At 40.1% G+C, this 19674-nt stretch overlaps 1 long non-coding RNA gene across 1 annotated transcript in view; it reads right to left on the bottom strand.

The window, feature by feature from the left end:
* LOC309667178 overlaps window positions 1-19674 on the bottom strand; it is a 139285-nt gene that overhangs the window by 63554 nt on the left and 56057 nt on the right. The gene's annotated exons all lie outside the window — the stretch shown is intronic.

Below are 19674 nucleotides of genomic sequence, written 5' to 3' on the forward strand. Positions count from 1 at the left end.
TATAAAAATTAGCAACTTGGATGCACTGGGGAAAAAAAGATAAACTGCATATGTTCTTGCTTCTCTTTTTATCTAACCGAACAGTACAGTGTTCCTGGGACACAGATGCCTGCTCTGTGTAAGTGATCGTCATATAGGGCTTGGCATCCCTCATCTATCACACTGCCCTCTGTGTATCTACAGGGCTTTGAATAATCAAATCTGGGGGGCTGTATACCTTCTTGTTGTCCAAGTTCATTTCACAACACATTGGTTAAGCTGGATTTTTAATATGTCATCCAGGTCAATGTCAGTGAGCAACTCTGAAGGCCTAATGAAGGTGTTTCAGTAGACAGAAGACGGGCAAAGTGGTGCCATGTTCCCCAGGGGGGTCTCTCCCTGAGCAATTCCACCCGAACCTTATAAACACACACTCTTCCTTGCTAACCTCCAGTGAGTCAAGGCTGTCAGTCATTCCCAAGCCAGCAGTGGTTTTATAAAATGCACAAAGGATAATTACAGAAAGACACCCCCACGAATGTTCACATGTAATCTTACCCTAAGACTTGAACCCAGGCTCCCACTTGAACCGTTTCCTACATAACTTCAATCTGGCAAACACAATAGTATGCAACTGCTTGGAGGGAGAGAAGGAAGCAGGGGTGGAGGTGGGAAAGGGGAAGTTCAGACTAGCACAGCCCTGATCTTGAAGATTACTGTAAATCCTTTAGCACTGTTGAAACAATTAGATCACTTGATTGGCCTTAACCATGGCCTTGTGACCATGTCTATAATGATACGTAGAAATGTGGTTTTTGTCCCTAACATTTTATTTTTAAAAATTACTTTTGCTTTAGACATCGCATGAATAAAAATTTTATTTACTGCACTCAGTTTCAAAAGTTGTTTTAAACAAATTTTAAACTGCACTCAGTTTCAAAAGTTGTTTTCTTCCTCAAAATTTGGAAGTAGATATTTTGAAAAGGTAAATTTCACTCAAAAGAGTTTTTTTTCAAACACCGTCTTTTACAAGTTGTAAATACTAATACTTCTGAGATGCAAATATTCACACAGCATGAAGTACTGTGCTATCTACCACTGTCACACTAAAACAAATAGAACATATGGTCCCTGATGTTTTATGTCTCCTGAATTATAAAACCAAATAAACAAATAAGCACGTATATCCATCACAGAGCCCATAAAACTAAAAAGATACATGTCAAGTTCATTATTAATTCTCACGCATGTCTCAAGAAATATAGATGAGACAGACAGAGAGAGATACAGAAGAGAGAAAGGGAGAGGGAAGCAGAGAAGGCAAAAAGAGAGAAAGAAGAAAGTACAAAATCAACCCCTGGGGCTCCAGAGCAGGGCTACCGCTGGGGGAAGTCGGGGGCTCCTCGAGGATGGGGGGGGAGGCACCTTTTCCCATTACATCCCAGGATGGCAGAGGAAGCAACAGGCTCTGACAAGATGGGACCAAAGATGGTTGATTATGTCACAGTAATCAACCCTAAAATAATGCTAACTATGTGCCAGACACCTTAAATGTATTAACCACCTAAATCTTCCTAACAACCTGTGAGATTTAAACCCCTGTTCAGATGAGTTTAAATACAAGGAGTCTAAGGAACTTGCCCAAGGTCATGCAGCCAGAAACTGGCAGAGTCAAGATTAGAACCCAGAAGGCAGGCTCCAAGAATGCATGCACTTAGCAGCCGCTGGGCTCTGTTGCAAACACACTAGAACTCACCCCACCGTGTGCGTTACTCCATCAGGCCAGGCGCCTGAGAGGCTTTGCCGATAAAGGACCCTGCCTAAAGACATGCTCAGCCTTTGGGTCACCTCTGTCCGTGTGATACAGTCCTCTGACCCTGCTTTGGCACAGTCTTTAGCTTCTTGGAACTAGATTCGAGTTTTTGGAACTACCAAAAATCAGAGCCGTGCATGGTGAACAGGGTGAGCTCTGGAAAATAAGTTTTTAGGTGAACAACAGTGGATGATGGTGACGTAATGAAACTATTTTCCTCATGTGGCCCAGGAACTGCTTTGATAGAACCAAGAGGGGGTCCACGCGTGTTACAGGCAATTGTGCATTATTGAAATTCACATGCAGGGGTCATTTGGATCTTTCTGAGAAGTTTGCTTGTTTTGATCACTTTCCAGTCAATTCCACACTCTGTCACTTCTCACCGTGTTTGAGGAGCGTTTCCTTTTAAGTATAATATTTATCTTTAGTATAGTCTCTTGTAACTTCAGCTCTCCCACACAGGCATCTAGAGCACTCTTGTCTTTCCTGATAAAAAGCAGTAGGTGTAATGACTTTGGTAGGACTGAAATAGGAATCCTGATCTTTTTTTTTTTTTAAATAAATTTATTTATTTAATTATTATTTTTTTTTATTTTTGGCTGCGTTGGGTCTTGGTTGCTGCGCCGGCTTTCTCTGGTTGCGGCGCGGGGGCTACTCTTCGTTGCGGTGCTCCTCGTTGCGGTGGCTTCTCTTGTTGCAGAGCACGGGCTCTAGGCGCGTGGGCTTCAGTAGTTGTGGCTTGCAGGCTCTAGAATGCAGGCTCAGTAGTTGTGGCGCACGGGCTTAGTTGCTCCGTGGCATGTGGGATCTTCCCGGACCAGGGCTCGAACCCACGTCCCCTGCATTGGCAGACGGATTCTTAACCACTGCACCACCAGGGAAGCCCAGGAATCCTGTTCTTTTCAACTCTGATATCTAATGAGAGATTTACCAGAGAGAAGTAAAACGACTTCAGTTGCCAGACCCCACAGGCTGCAGTGCTTGGGGAATTCCCAAAATCCAAGGGGTCAGTATTGCTGGCTCCAGGAGTTGAATTTATTAGTTCAGGCAGAGTTAACTAATTAGAATGAAGGGAACTGACTCACACTAACTCTACACATTAGAAACTGATGTATAAACCAGACTAGACGTTTATTTATTTGCCATGGAGGAACTGTCCTTCCCATAATTATACAACCTATTGTGACCAAACACAGTGTATTTCTCCAGTGTGTTAGAACTGATTTCTCTTTCTGGATTTCAAGAAGGCTCTTGATCATTTGTCACCATTCCATCACTTCAGACTGTAGACATTACGATAGATTAAGCTACTAATCCTACATTAGGTTATTTGTTTCAACCATTTCTTCGTATTATCTTCTATGCTTGGTCATCTCAAATGGACTGGCTATTTCCCAGCCCATCTACAACTCACCTCTTGATTTGGGCAACCATATAGAATTTCTCAGTTAATGATCTATGTTCCTTACTTGGTGCGTTAGAATTCACTTGTATGTTAGTACTAAATTTAAACTAAATAAAAACAAAAGTTTAACTGTTCCCTCCTCACTAAAGACAATTACAATAATAGCTGACATTTGTTGACTTCCTACTATTACCCAGGCTCTGCTATAAGCACTTTGCAGGTATTAACTTATTTAACCCTCACTACCCTAGGAGGTAGCTTCCATGATTCTCCACATCTCACAGATGAGGAAACTGACCTGAGAAATAACTTTCTCAGGGTCAAAGGGTTAATAAGTGGCAGAGCTAAGATGCAAACACAGTTTGATACCCACAGTCTTAACCACAACACTAAATTACCCTCTTAGACTCTTTGCTACTTGGGTGTTATGACTATTACAAATGAAAACAAAACAAAACAAAAAAAGGAAGCAGCTGTTTTTCTCACTTGCCCTGACTCTAGCTAACTGTTCTTCACTTTTTTGCATTTTATCCATGCAGAACAAAGCTATATTTGTAATTAAACTCCAGATAAGTAAGTACCTGTTTTTAGCAGGGCCAAAAATTTGAGAAGGTTTAGCTGCAGCTGATAAAATATTTAAATCTGATGATGTTTAGGATGGAATGTAAAGATTCTTTCCTGTGTCATCAAAGCCTTGGGATATCCATAGATCGTTCCATTCTGCACTTTCCTAGTCGTTCCCTCACAGACATCGCAACCCTCTCCTCGAGTTTCTGGGGCCCCCAGCTGGGGACAGCTACACCTGGGCGTGAGAACAGGGAGCATGACGGCTGCAGGCAGGACAAGCAGATAGATGAGAACAAAAGATGATGGAAATATTGGGCAACTGTAACTATTGTCCACTTCTGACTGAGAAATCTTAGGCAGGTCATTTAATTGTTCTGCCTCCGTTTTTCTCCCTTTGAAATGGCATTAGCAGTACTTGCTTCTGCCCACCTCATGAGGGGAGTTTTGACACTAAAGAGGCAATGTTTAGAAAAGTTTTTTGCTCGCTTCAGAATGTCCAAATAGAATCCAAATTTGTTGTGTATTTTCTACTGCTGAACACCTGCATGAGACTATTTTTAAGCTACTTTCTTTTAGCCTTCTTATAGCAGCAGGTAGATTTGCACAGTTTGACCTTGGCCCAGTCTTAAAAAAATGATCCAGCAAAGCAAATGGCCCGCGTTGGTGATGGCTGAGGTGTAGTGGGAAGGACTTGGAGTGAGGATGCTTGGGTTTGAGTCCTGAGTTCAGGCCCTGCCATCTGAGTTGGGTGAAATGGAGGCAGTCACATCCTCTCTCGGACTCAGTTTCTTCATCTGTAAAATGGGATGTTTTAGAGTTGTGATGAGGACATAGGGGAATGCATATGAAGGGGTGTCATGATTGCACAAATCTAACTCCTAGTCTACTTCTCCTTCGTTTAGCATTGGAAGAGACCTCACACATTGCCTGGTCCCATCTTTCCATTTACAGGTCAGAAAACTAAGGCTCAAGGAGGTCAGATGACTTCTCCAGGGCCTTGTCTCCTGACTCCTGTTCTCACTCCCTCTCTACTTTCCCTGGTTTTTGAGTGGCTTCTTACAACAGAATATGCAGGGCACCTCTGTGGACAAGCAGCTTCTGAAAGGACAGAGAGACAGAGGGCACCCTCCCAGGATGCTAGTCAGCTTGTACCTCAAGTGTAAAGAAGAAAAGTCTACACTCAGATGTCAGCCAGAGCTTGGAAGAAATAGATTCAGCCATTAAAGTAATCCTCGCACACCTCAGTGAGTAAATACAGTCATCCATATAGGAACGAGGTAGGAATAAAACAACAGGTGTTTTGAGATGATTACATGTATTTGTTACCGGGGACATGCAAAAGCCATTTCCAAGCATTTATTATTTTCATTTAACATTTATTCAATGAAGAGTGTTGCAGAGCACGCTATCATAATCTGAGCCCCTTTTGACTGTGTGCACAGCTTTTCAGATACCTGCAATTTCTTCCTCTTACTTACAAAGATGTTTATTGAACTACAAGAGGTAAGTAAACACCTGGAGAGATCTCAGAGGAAACCTGTTGAATGGTTCCTCTCCCTAATAGAAGGGATCAGATAGATACCTGAACTTCAGTGCATCCCAAAATACTCCAGCAGAAGGAATTAAGCCTTTAAATGTCCATACTACTGGTAGGCAGAGAGAAGCAGAAAATTTCAGGGTTGGAAGAAACATTATGATGGGGTCTGGATGCCCCAGGATTTTGTTAAAATGTAGATTCTGGATCAATCAGTCTGCAGGTGGATTCTGAAGTTTTGTGTTTCTAACAAGTTCCCAGGTGATGTTGACACCGGTTTGGGACCACACTTTGAGTAACAACTCCATTCACTATGCACCTGTTCTTAGCTATTATTGGATAAAGCAAATAAAGCTTTGCAAAGCCTTTTGGGTGCTTGTATTAAGAAAAAATATAAGTTGATCAAGATATCACTTATATGTGGAATCTAAAAAAATGGTACAAATGAACTTATGTACAAAATAGAAATAGAGTTACAGATGTGGAAAACAAACTTATGGTTACCAAGGGGGAGGGGGGAGGGATAAATTGGGAGGTTGGTATTGACATTTACACACTGCTATATATAAAATAGATAACTAATAAGAACCTACTGATAGCACAGGGAACTCTACTCAGTACTCTGTAATGACCTGTATGGGAAAAGAATCTAAAAAAGACTGGATATATGTATATGTATAACTGATTCACTTTGCTGTACAGCAGAAATTAACACAGCATTGTAAATCAACTCTACTCCAATAAAAATTAATTTAAAAAAAAAAGATTGTCTCTAAGTAGAGGAGAAACAAGTGCTACCTCTATCACCAAAAAGAGATAACTGAAAGTCCTAGTTAAGATTAAGGAATTTGCAATTTAATGTATCACTTTCTCCAAGGGGATCTACCTTTGAATCGGGGCTGGAGGGAAAAGAGAATGCTGAATGCAGCGTTCCTCTAATAGCGCCATGGCAGGCCCAAGGGGAGGGTTGGTGGGAGATGTATCTGGGGGAATGTGCCCTTTCTAGCACTCCACAGCACTTTCAAATATTCTGACTCTGGAACCTATGTCTTTTGAATCCTATACCTGAAATAACCAAAAATAAATATCTGTATGTAATTTTATAGACATTTCAGCCAATTTCCAAGTGTAGAAGTTTAACTTAAAGGACTACAATCACCATAGCTTAAGCAACTTTGCATTTCCCATGGTATTTAGCACAATGCCTTGCTCAAAGTAAAGCCCTAATAAATATATTTTGACTGGAGGTGGGGGTGAGTAGAAATATATTCATAGCCCTGGGAGGTATGGTGACAGGAAAAACTACTAGTTTTTCATTGGTTCCCATAGGCAAAATTACTATACACACTGGAAAATTCAATTATTTTGCCCTCAATCAATTGTTCTCTTGTAATCAATTCAGTCTTAAACTTTACCGAGTAGGTCCTGGATTCAGCCTCTCTACACGGAGAATTTCTGGTGTTTGGGGGCTCATGTAGCAACCAGTTTGTCACCTAGGACCATAAAAATTCCAATACTCTAAAAAAGGTCTTCACACGACAGTTGATCCAATGTGACAGTAGATCAACGAATGTAAAGATGTATTGACCCTTAAAGGACTCTACAGTCACTGAATAAATGATATAAAGTTATTCTGATTATGAACAAATTTATTTCAACTTTCCTTTTTTCACCGAATATTTGTTAATACATTGAATTCAAAACACCAGTTTTTTTTTCAGTTGAAGAACTTCAATCCTAAGATGACAGATTAGAAAACATTTTAAATCACAAACCTTTTTATTAAACGTGGGGGGAAATGAATTAGGGTGAACTCAATAGAAGGTAAACATAGAGTTTTCAAATTGCAATTATATACAGCTCAGTCACAAAGCTCTGTACGCTTTTTTTTCCAAACAGCTTTACTGAGGTGTGAGTTAAAGTGTGCAGCTTGATGAGTTTTGACAAAGATGACTGCCACTACCACCAAGATATAGAATACTTGTCTCATCCCCAAAATTTCCTTCAATCCCTTTATGATCAATGCCCACCAACCTTGACAACTACAGATCTGCTTTATGTCACTATGGTTTTGCCTTTTCTAGTTGTTTATATAAGTGGAATCACACAGCAGGTAGTCTTTTTGGTCCCGCTTCTTCCACTTAGTCTGTTGCTTTTGCGATTCATCCTATGTTGTTGTGTCTAGCAGCAGTTTGCTCCTTTTTATTGCTAAGTAATATTCCATTGTGCGGATATATCATAATTGGTTTATCCATTCAGCAGCTGATGGACATTTGGGTTGTTCCTAGTTTGGGCCTATTGTGAACAAAACTTCTATGAACACCCGTGTACAGGTCTTTGTGCTGGACATAGCTTTCATTTACCCTGGGTAAATACCTTCGATGTGGGATTGGTGAATCATATAGGAAGTATATATTTAACTTTATAAGAAACTGCCAGACTGTTTCTCTGAAAATGGCTGTGTCATTTTGCATTTCCACCAGCAGATTATGAAAGTTCTAGTTGCTTTACATTTTCACCAAAACTTGGTACTGTTAGTCTTTTTCATATTTGCCACTCTAGTGGGTGTAGCAGTTATCTCGGTATCTTAATTTGCATTTCCCTAATGACTAATGATGCTGAATATCTTTTTTGTTCCTATCGGTCATTCATATATCTCCTTTAATTCACAATTGTTTATAATGGTTTTAGAGTAAAGGTGGCCCCACTTTAAAGATCCATGAACTAAGGCCACAGAAAGAAAATGTAAATGCTCACATTTATGCCACAGAGCTCCTGAGACAATGTCCTCAAGGAAGAAATGAGAGGTTTTATTAAACAGAGTTAGGAAAACTGGTATGTGTGAATTTCCACGAGTACATTTGCTAGTCTACTAAATAGAGAGAGAGAGATTTTTAAACATAATAGTATAATTTTCAAGTGAGAAAAAAATTAAATCCTAAATTAAATGAGGGGAAAGAAAATACCTTAAAATGTTAATTCACAATTTTTAAAAATCTCAGCTTTAGGTAAGATTTTGACATAAAGTGAATATAGTATGGTAGTTTAGAGTGTTGGCGGTAAAGCCAGACAGTCTGGATTCAAATCCTGGCTCTGGCACATATGTGCTGATAAGCCAGGTTGTTGAGCACTCTGAGTCTAATGTCTTTAATGTATGAAATGTATAAAATGAAAATAAGAATATTATTATTATAAACAATAATAATAAACAAAGGTTTGTTGGGATAACACATGTATTTAGAATGGTGTCTGGCATGTATTAAGTGTAATGTAATAAATATTAGTCATTGTTATAATTATGATGATATTATTATTATATAGACACTTGAAAGCATGAGATTGAAATACGTAGCCACTGAGCTAAACAAACAAACATAATTTTCTCTATAAATAGACCCTTTACAAGATTGACACTTGAGATCAATCCAGGTCACCACTGGTTGGAATGAGGTCTATTTGCCACCTCAGAACACGTTTAAGGAAGACTCATTTCTGCAAAATCATCCCAGGTAATATGCTAGATGAATTGTCCTCCTTTCTAAAAGGAAGACTTCACCTCTTCCAGTACTAAGAAAAAAGAGCTGAGAGAATGGTTTCCTGAAAACAAACCCATAATTTGATGTTCTTCAACCCAAATAATTAGTCAGTGGCTCCTAAGGAGTTTCTTTGTAAGATATTCTGGATATGAGGCCAATCACTTGCTAGAACAGCAGCTTCTAACCTAAGCTATATTAAGGTAAAAATAAATTAATTAAAAATTATTATAATCAATTATTAAAAAATTATAACCAATGAATTATAATTTTTATTTTTTATTTTTATTGAACTATAGTAGATTTACAATGTATTTGTTTCAGATGTACAGCAAAATTATTGAGTTATATGTATAAATGTATATATTCTTTTTTTACATTCTCTTCCATTATAGGTTATTACAAGATATTGAGTATAGTTCCCTGCGCTATACAGTAGGCCCTTGTTGATTATTTTATATATAGTAGTGTATATATTTTAATCCCAAACTCCTAGTTTATCCTTCCCCCCATTTCCCCTTTGGTAACCATAAGTTTGTTTTCTATGTCTGTGGGTCTATTTCTATTTTGTAAATAAGTTCATTTGTATCCTTTTTTTTTTAGATTCCTCATATAAGCAATATCACATGATATTTGTCTTTCTCTGTCTGGCTTACTTCACTTAGTGTGAAAATCTCTAGGTCTATCCATGTTGCTGCAAATGGCATTATTTCATTCTTTTTTATGGCTGAGTGATATTCTAATGTGTATATATATATCACATCTTCTTTGTCCATTTATCTGTTGATAGACACTTAGCACCAATAATTTGATACTGTATTTAAATTAACATTTTAGTAATCATTTCATTTTCTACCTACTTGCGAAAAATAGTACACATATATGTAGGGCAGTTATTCCTTAAATCAACTAAAAACGCTTGCTGAGGCCCCTTGCAATCACTCCAAGTACCCCCCAGGGTCTAGGGCTCACAGATGGGGAACCTCTATACCAGAACATACATGCAGATTTTTTCAGCCTTGGCTCTCCTGAGAGAATTCCCCCATGTTGTGTTCAGTGACATCTTCTTGCACTAAGAGCGTAACAATTTCACCGAGAGTTCTGTGTTTATCGTGTAGAATGTGTGTACAAGCCACATACCGTTGTAAAGGCCTCTAAGCCCAGGAGAGACCGTCCAATTTCTTCAAATACTTAAATGTTCTCTGCGTTCTTGACTGTGGCTTGTGGTATCTTCCTTCTGATTCTAGCAGGATCCTTTCTGTAACTGGTCCTAACTGCTTTCTGTAAGGATGCAGATTGCAGAGACAGTTCCAACTTAACTCAGTGAAGGCCCTCCAACTTCTGGACTTTTTTTCTTCTGCATGACAAAGATGAGACTTCTTCTCCGTAGAGATCACAGGTGCATCTGTACAGGTGTGAGTCCCTTGTGAACCCCTAGGAGAAGCCATGACTTGTGGGGTCAGGTCCCACCCATTCATCTCCTCTTCACGCAATGGTGGAAAGCCAATAGCATTAACACAGGCAGGGAGGTGAGTCAGCAACGAATTGTTCTTATGCAGCAAAGACCAACTGGTGGTTCACTTTTTTAGTGAATTCCAAAAATCTGGAGTCATTTGAGTCCAAAGGGGGAACTTGTGAGAGTGAGGGCAGGGCAGGGGGAACAAGGAAAAAATAGAAGCAACAAAAGTATGCCTTCAGTGTTTGCCTGCTCATTAGACCATCACTGAGCCAGTACTCCTATGGCCTGAATAACTGATACTTTTTATAAGTAACTGAAGAGCTATAAAAAGCTTAGCATTTAAGAAAACAACAAACAGCTGTGTCGAATGAGCAAGAAAAATCTAAAGAAAGAGCCTGTCTGAGTGGCAAGAGGTCACACTGCTTCATGAGGAAGTGCTAAAACATGACTAACATTTGCTACATCAGTGTGTTTTCCTGGCTGGTCATACTACTCTTCCTTTCACCTCAGCGCCACTTCCCCATTGAAATAGAAAAACAAATGCATGTCACCAGAACGCTCAGCAATATTTCCTGGAAACAGCATTTCTTTTCTGTGCACTTAACCATGTGTTAGGCAGTGGTACACACGAGGGGTTCCCGATCAGCAGAGTGAACAAACACCTTATGCAGTCAGGCTGAGCCTCACTGCCCTGGGACCCCTGGGCTTAGTTCACATGTGTCTTGAGGTCCCACACAGCTGCCCTTCACTTTAACGGAAAATGCCATCTGCAGGAACAACAGCTAGCAAAAGGCAGCAATAACCCTCCCTACTTCCTCTGGTAATTAATTATCCATGAACTCAATAATGAGGCAATTACCAGTGGGAGGCAGTATGGTAAAGTGATCAAATATATGGGCTTGGGGCTCTGAATTCCAACTCCTGCACTTACTCCTGGGTGACCTTGCGAAGTTAACTAACCTCTCTGCACCCCAGCTCCCTTAATAGTAATTAGTAAGTCAAACAAAGTCATCTTCCCCTAGCCTTCAGCTGAGCCTTTGGTGGGCTTGTTAGACAATGGTCTATGATAACTCTAAGAGGGCATACATCCATCTTCCCTAATTTCCAAGCTTTAGGTATCTTTTCTTAATGGTACATAATAAACGTTAGTTGGGACAAACAATAAGTGAATAGGAAAATGCAGACCTAGATCCAATCATATCAATAATTACATTAAATTTAGGTGGATTCAACACTATTATTTAAAAAGCAGAGATGGTCAGAACAGATAAAAAGTAAAACCCAGCTATGTATTGCCTATAAGAGATATACTTTAAACATAAGGATTCAGATCAGTTGAAATGAATTGGATGGAAAATGTGTGTCATGCAGACAATAAACATAAGGCTGGAGCAGCTATAATAATATTAGATAAAGCAGACTTCATTACAAAGAGTTTGCCATAGGAAAAGAGGGACTTCTCATAATTCAACAGAAAGACATAATAATTATAAATGTATATGCACCTAATAACAGAGTTTAAAATACATGCAATAAAAAAGGCACTTAAAGGGAGAAAAGACAATTCTATAATCATAGCTGGAGATTTTTAACACACACCCCCATAGCAATTGATAGAGTAGCTAGACCAAAAAATCCCTAAAAATGTAGAGGATTTGAACCATACTATTAATAAATATCAGCCATAATTTTCTTTTCCTTTGATACACATTTTCAGACACTTGCAAAGCTGCCAGTTCTGGCTCCCCACCAGCAAGGAAGCCACTCAGTCCATTGTCCCTTCAAAAGGCACAGAAGTGTGGATGGTGTCATACTTGGAGGAGCCTTTCAAAACTTAGTCTACGGAGAAGTGTCTGAATGCTGCAAGGTGGCTACATCTTGTTGTTTTTTTTTTTTTCCTCTTCAGCCTGTTTTATATGAACCAACTCTAGAATCACCAGTCTGTTCCCACAGCCATCCTGCCATCTGCTAGGCTTGACAGCCATTGCTGGAGCTTTCAGAATCCTTCCCTAAGATATCTGGAGTGTCGCCACAACAGATGTTTAGCCATCACATTTCATACGTACTGCCTAGGGCAAGACCTCCCTCCGTATGAGGAAAGTGTTGGAGGTCATGTGGAATATTAAAATCCTTTGAAACTGTCCATAGCAAAAGAATTTACACTTTGGCTCTGCCCCTTAGGTGAACTCCAAACAAACATAGCCCCCATTTATCTTTATTAGCAATTACTCAGATAAAATTGAAGATTGTATTGGAAAGAAAAAATAAATAACAAAAAAAATCGAACTTTTGAAAAATGTAAAAGATCAGGTTGTACCTTGAAAATATTTGCTGCTGCCTCTTTTCTGCCTAAGGCTGTGAGTTACATTGCAGCCTTGCATTCCACGGAGTGTCTGCAGAGTGAGATATGTGTGATCCAAGGGCCTTATTATCCCAGGTGACCTGGGCAAAGACTTCCCCAAATAAGCAACTTATTTTTCTTTCACTTGAGGACATGGACCTCAGGTAGATAAAGTTTCAGTTAAAAGGTCTGCCTGCAGAGAATTAGACACTTCCAAGGCTTGTGGATTTCACATGTGTTGGCATCTCTAACCACCATAAATCCCCTTTCCAGCATTCCATTCATCCCAACAGCCCTTGCTCTGCCAAGGCCATGATGGAGGTTAGACAAAGTCTAGGGATTATGGATGTGGGACAAGAGGGGGCCTTTGCAAAGGTTTTCTTTAAGACCCGTGATTTAAATAGTCCATTCAGGGGACTTCCCTGGTGGTCCAGTGGTAAAGAATCCGCCTGCCAATGCAGGGGACGCGGGTTCGATTCCTGGGCAAGTAACTAAGATCCCACATGCCTTGGGGCAACTAAACCCGCACGCCACAACTACTGAGCCTGCGCGCCTCTACTAGAGAGAAGCCCGCACACTGCAATGAAGACCCGCTGCAGCCAAAAAAATTTTTAAATTTAAAAAGAAAATTAATTAATTAATTAATTAAATATTTTTTAAAAAGTAGTCCATTCAGTCATAGGCTAGGGCAACAGAAGATCATGGCATTGATAGAGGCAGAGAAACCATTTCTGAATAGTGAAGGCTTCTTGTCTCAGGATGCCCTCCCAACAAAGCAGTAGCTCCCAGAGAGAAGAATCTACTATTTTCAAGCCCTTTTGCCTCTAATCCCATTGGCAATGTCGGTATTCTCTCCTTAAGGAACATTCCTAGCACTTCGTCTCCCAAGTGGCAATACCAAAGCCCAGTCAGCTGCAGAAGACGTGGCCATCAATCACAAGATCTTTCCCCACCTTTAGGATCTTGTTTACCTGGACTCTTCCCCATGATATGGCCTGTTAAAAAGGAACACAATTATACGATTCTCCCCTTCTTCAACAGAGTATTATTCTTTGCTCAGAAAGAGAATCTGGTTCATTCCATGATTAATCTTTTCAGTGCTCTGGAAGGGCCAATAGGTGACAGGCATGAGGGGAAAGCACTTCCACGAACACATTTTTTACTGGAACTTGTCCTTTTGCAAAGCTCTTCTGCCAGATTCCATTAGGAAATTGCAAGCAGATTCATATATCCAAGTGCTTCTCTCTCTCCTCCTCATAAATATATAGACATCACATGGCAGAGAGGGAGAAGGCGCTGACTCTCTTGCATGGCATACCCTGCACAGCAGACGTGTAGGCAAATGCCAATACTGAACGCGGTAGTGCGTGCATATATGCATATGAATATATATCATGTTATTACTCCTTGGCAATGAGATTCCAAGTAGCTACAGAGGGGAGGGAAAAGTCATAATCAATACAGCTGCACTTCAGAATGTCAACTGAAGGCAGACTATGATAAGAAGATGGGCAAGGCTGTCCCTAGCAACATGAAAATAAGAGCCAGGACCACCTAAGGATTGACTAGGGACTGGGCCAAATTCCAGCCCTAAACTCATCACAAATTATGCTAAGAGCTCCCCAGGGAAGGCTCCAATTGGCATTTTTGAGCCACACATCCCATTCTTTTGATACAGACATCAGGACTGCCTGGGAGACTGTCGGAGAATAAAAACGCAAAGCAAAAGATGAATTCGGAAAGGGCTGCTCTCCCTTCCAAATTCTTTCAAGTTTCCCGAGAAATCCTTCAGCTCCTTTCAGACAAGCTGATATTATTATTCCACTTTGTCATTCAGGTCCCTGATGAAGGGCACAGCCAGCACGCAGAAAGGTAAAGAGAACAGTAGATGAAAATGTCAGCGGACGGGTAGGAAGGCTGCAGCATGGCAGAGCCTTCCAGCTGGAATGAGAGAAGAACCACCCCCCAACCAAAACCTATTTTTCAGGGAATACACTTTAAGACTGTTTTCCTTCTTCTTCCAGGAACACTTAGGTCTTGTCTTTTTGTAGACAGAGACATACACTTAATCACAAGCATATTGTATGAAAGAAAAATGTATAGACCTTCTAGACCTCCAAATATATAGCAACGGTTCCAATTTTCATTACCAGAAATAACTAGAGGAAATGAGAAGCAGGTGTGGGAAGGCTTCCCTGAGCGATGCCAGGGCTTCGTTTTAATTCAGTCGTGTATGGCCTGCCACTACCTCCCGGCCCTGCGGCTCACATGCTCAGAGGTCAGGCTATTAAAATCAGCCAGATACACACAAATTCATTTCTTTTAGACCCCAGCTCTACATGCCTTGCCAGCAGAACACTGCACCAACTTCTGACAGAAGCATCACTGTATCTCTAAGGTAATAGAGGTTCTTCTTAGGTGACACAAAATGTTTGGGGCATAGCTTTGGGGAACTCAGAATTCATCAGAAGAGAAGTGCTCATATACAAAAGCATGGAACGTCTTTTGGGTGGGTGGTAGAAATCTAAAATAAGTTCCATATTTCTTCTATTGGTAAAGTAAATCTTAATGGAGTATGGAATATGTGGCTTGTTGGTATTGGGAACTGTTCAGATCACATACATTTTTGATAATGGCCTTTGTTTGAGGACTACTGCCTGGAGAAGAGGAAGGATGAGGTAGATCTGAGGATCTACCTTTTTTTTCCTTTTCATAAATAACCCACATTTGCTTCTTTTCCGTCTTTAGGCAGCCCTTTGAATGTTTCGAAAATTTAGAGCTGCCCACAAATTAAAAAGAGGACATTAGCATCTGCTTTGAATATATCTACCAGAGACCAAAGCCCACAGAGGAAGAATAACGGTTAATTTACTGGACAGGAGTCCATTGCAAGTGCCTGTTGTAGGATAGTTCTTTGTTAGTTTACAACACAGCTCTGGGATGATCACATATGGCAGTTTCAGTAGAGAAAGTAGGGTCAGGAATGGACTCAAGCCCTGGTTCTGCCACCTCCTGGTTGCTGACCTTTGATGAGTGACTTAACCTCTGTAGAACTTAATTTCCTTATCTATACAATGGGAGGTTGAACTAGATGATTCCCAAGGTCATCTTCTGTTATAAAATTTAATGATTCTAAGTCTCCAGCCCTCTTGGAAAAAGCATATCTGGCTATGTTTGTATGAATTGACTACACTAAGCATTGTAATGAGCTAAAAAGATTCCAAAGTAACAAACCATTATAACTGACACTAAGAGGGTAGCCATGATCCTAATGAATGAATTTGCTCATAATTCATCTCCATGGAAAGAATGGAGACACAATAGGGGTCTTTAGCTATGGTAGACTGTTTGGGACCAGGCCTCAGCAAAAGAAGCTCCCACAAAGAAAGGTCAGAGCCTCAACTTCAGTGCTTAAACTCACCTCCCCTGGAATTTCACCCACTGGATGTCCCAAGAATGCCAACTCTCCCTTCCTAAGCCTCTAATCCAACAAGGAGACAGGCTGTGACTTCGCATGTGGATGTATAGAGCTCCTGGACAGATAGAAATAAGTTCTTGCTGAAGGGATGGGTATTTACACTGGCTGGTCAGGCACTTTCAAAGCCAAAATGCTCATCTTTTGTGCTTGAGTCAGAGATAAAGGGCCTCACTCCAGAAATCTGACACCATCCTAAGACCTAAAATTCATCCAGAACCGCATTTATTCTTAGGTCTACATTTCTGCTCGTCTTGCTCTTTAACTATGGTAACCCCAGTGTTCCTCTCTCCCTTGACTGCCTACGTTCACCCTGATTTACATGATGGACTTCTAAGTGTTGGAAACAGCACTGACACAAATATGTACACTGTACTCACAGCGGGTGGGTGTACATGGACGCACTCACACAGGTGCACACTTCCTTTTCAAAGATTTTTGTCAAAAAAAAAAATTAAGCTCCTTGGGCAACCTCAAAGTTAAAGTCTTAAAGTCTTAAAGGGTGGTATTTGCATTCAAAAATACTAGTGTATTTATAGGGCATTGTACCAAGATGATCCAAAAAATGTTTGCTGAGTTGAATTACTCTTTTTTTTTAGGTTAGAGTGTCTCCCTCATTGTAAAATAATTACTCCTTATATATGTGAAATATATTCAAAGTTTTTTAGAACTCTGAACTTTTCTTCTGGACTTAATAAAGAAAATAACATTGACTACTGTGAAATTTTAAATGAACCTATTACTTTTGGAATAAGTTATCTCTGGCTGATAGGTAAGCAGCTGTTATGGGTTCAATTTTGTCCTCCTCCTCCAGATTCATATGTTGAAGTCCTAACCTCCAGTCCTGAGAATATGATCTTATTTGGAGATAGAGTCATTGCAGATGTAATTAGCTGAGATGAGGTCATAGTGGAGCAGGGTGGGCCCCTAATCCAATATGACTGGTGTCCTTATAAAAAGGGGAAATTTGGAGAAGGACACATATAGGGAGAACATGATGTGAAAATGAAGGCAGAGATCAGGGTGATGCTTCTTCAAGTCAAGGAACAGCACAGTTTGCCAGCAAAACACCAGAAGCTAGAAGAGAGGCATGCACCAGATTCTCCCTCACAGCACTCAGAAGGAACCAACCCTGCCAACACCTTGACCTTGGACTTCTAGTCTCTAGGACGGTGAGACAATAAATTGTCTGCTGTTTAAGCCTCCATTTATAGCACTTTGTTATGTCAGCCATAGGAAACTAAAACAATAACCAAATTTGGGCATTTTCTTCTCTAGGCTTATTTCTAAATTATCTAGACAGAATGCCTCTAACAATTTGTATAAGTCTGCTTTGTTCATTCTACTAACCACACACACACACACACACACACACACACACACACACACAGATGGCCACGTCCCTACACGGAGATAAGTGTCTGGACTCAGCCCTATTGAGAAGGGTTGCTGGGAATGCCCCGGAGACCATGCCGTAATGGTAGACGTCAACAGGGGTTGTGTTTTCTTACTCTTAGTCTTGAATCAGTAAAAGACGAAGAAAAAAAGCACACTTGCGTATTCACTGGTTTAGGCCCAGTCATGATTCCTTTAAAGACGCTGCCAACAGATTTTAGTCATTCTCTGGCAAAGGTTTCTCTTCAACCACAAACACTACACATAGTTGCGGAATGAGTCACCACCTTGAGTAATCTAATTCCTTGACCAGTACACGTCTGCTGCTCATAGCACAAAGTGTCTTTCGTTGTGTATTTTGTTTTGCTCTGTTCTCGGGAGCTTCTTTAATACTTTCTTAAGGGTACAGTAAAGGATTCACTCTGAATCCTCAGTTTCCTCAGCAGCCTGCGACCTGCCTAGTCATCAAGAACCAAAATGTTAAGTTTTATTACGCTTTCTCATACCTTCAGTTAAGCTAGAGGGGGCATGATTACTGCAAAAAAGCAGTAAGTGTAGGTTAAAAAAAATTTTTTTTCCCCCAAGCTGGAAGCCGTTTGCTAAAGAATCCAGGGGAAAAACAAAAGGGAATGAACTGAATGATGGTCCAGGGAAGATGGGGGAGTGGAGTCCACACCGTGTCACCAGCCAGGTTCCCACAGAGGCTCAACTTACATCACCAAATAACACCCAAGAGTTATTTCTATCAATAAAGTTTAAAGCAAATAAACCTCTGAGCTTATTTTTGCATGATTTTTTTTTAAAAAGTGTTCCTTAAAGATATTTTCCAGTCCAACATATTATAACCACAACCAGGAAATATTTTTTTCTCCAAGGCTGATAAATTGAAACATTTTGAATATTTGTAACCTGTTCTTTTAAGAAGAATTTTTTATGAGTATCTGGTGAGCACTTTTTGAGTTTTTTTCTCTTTCTTTTCCCATGAGTGGGTACCAATATTATGGAAATACAAATTGGAGAAATGAAACCAACAACAAAATGAAAAAGCAACCTACTGAATGGGAGAAAACATTTGCAAATTGCATATCTGGTAAGGGATTAATATTTAAGATACATAAGGAACTTACACAACTCAACAACAAAAAACCAAATAATCCAATTTAAAAATGGACAGAGGATCTGAATAAACATTTTTCCAAAGAAGACATACAGATGGCCAACAAACACATGAAAAGATGCTCAATATCACAAATCATCAGGGAAATGCAAATCAAAACCATAATGAGATACTACCTCACACCTGTCAGTATGACTATTATCAAAAGAACAACAAGTAACAAGTGTTTGCAAGGATGTGGAGAAAAGGGAACACTCTTGCACTGTTGGTGGGAATGTAAATTGGTGCAGCCACTATGGAGAACAGTATGGAGGTTCCTCAAAAAGTTAAAGACAGAACTACCATACGACCCAGCAATCCCACTGCTGGGTATTTAACCAAAGAAAATGAAAACACTACCTTGAAAAGGTATCTGCACCTCCATGTTCACTGCAGCATTATTTACAATAGCCAAGACATGGAAATAATTTAAGTGTCCATTGATGGATGAATGGATAAAGAAGATACACACACACACACACACACACACATACACACACACTGGAATGTTATTCAGCCATAAAAAATAAAATCTTGTCAAAAAATAGATAAAATAAAACCCTGTCATTTGCAACAACATGAATGGACCTTGAAGGCATTATGCTAAGTGAGGTAAGTCGGAGAAAGACAAACAGCTCATGATCTCACTTATATGTGGAATCTAAACAAGCAAACAAACAAAACCAAGCTCATAGGTACAGAGCACAGACTGGTGGTTGCCAGAGTTAGGGGGTGGGAGGTGGGCAAAAATGGGTGAAGGGGGTCAAAAGATACAAATTTCCAGTTATAAAATAAATAATTCATGGGGATATAATGTACAGCATTTTGACTATAGTTAATAATACTGTCTTGTATATTTGAAAGTTGCTAAGAGAATAGATCTTAAAAATTCTCTGGGGCTTCCCTGGTGGCGCAGTGGTTGAGAATCTGCCTGCCAATGCAGGGGACACGGGTTCGAGCCCTGGTCTGGGAAGATCCCACATGCCGCGGAGCAACTAGGCCCGTGAGCCACAACTA

The sequence above is a fragment of the Balaenoptera physalus genome (genome assembly GCF_965194825.1).
Source record: "Balaenoptera physalus genome assembly, chromosome: 9".
Taxonomy (NCBI): domain Eukaryota; kingdom Metazoa; phylum Chordata; class Mammalia; order Artiodactyla; family Balaenopteridae; genus Balaenoptera; species Balaenoptera physalus.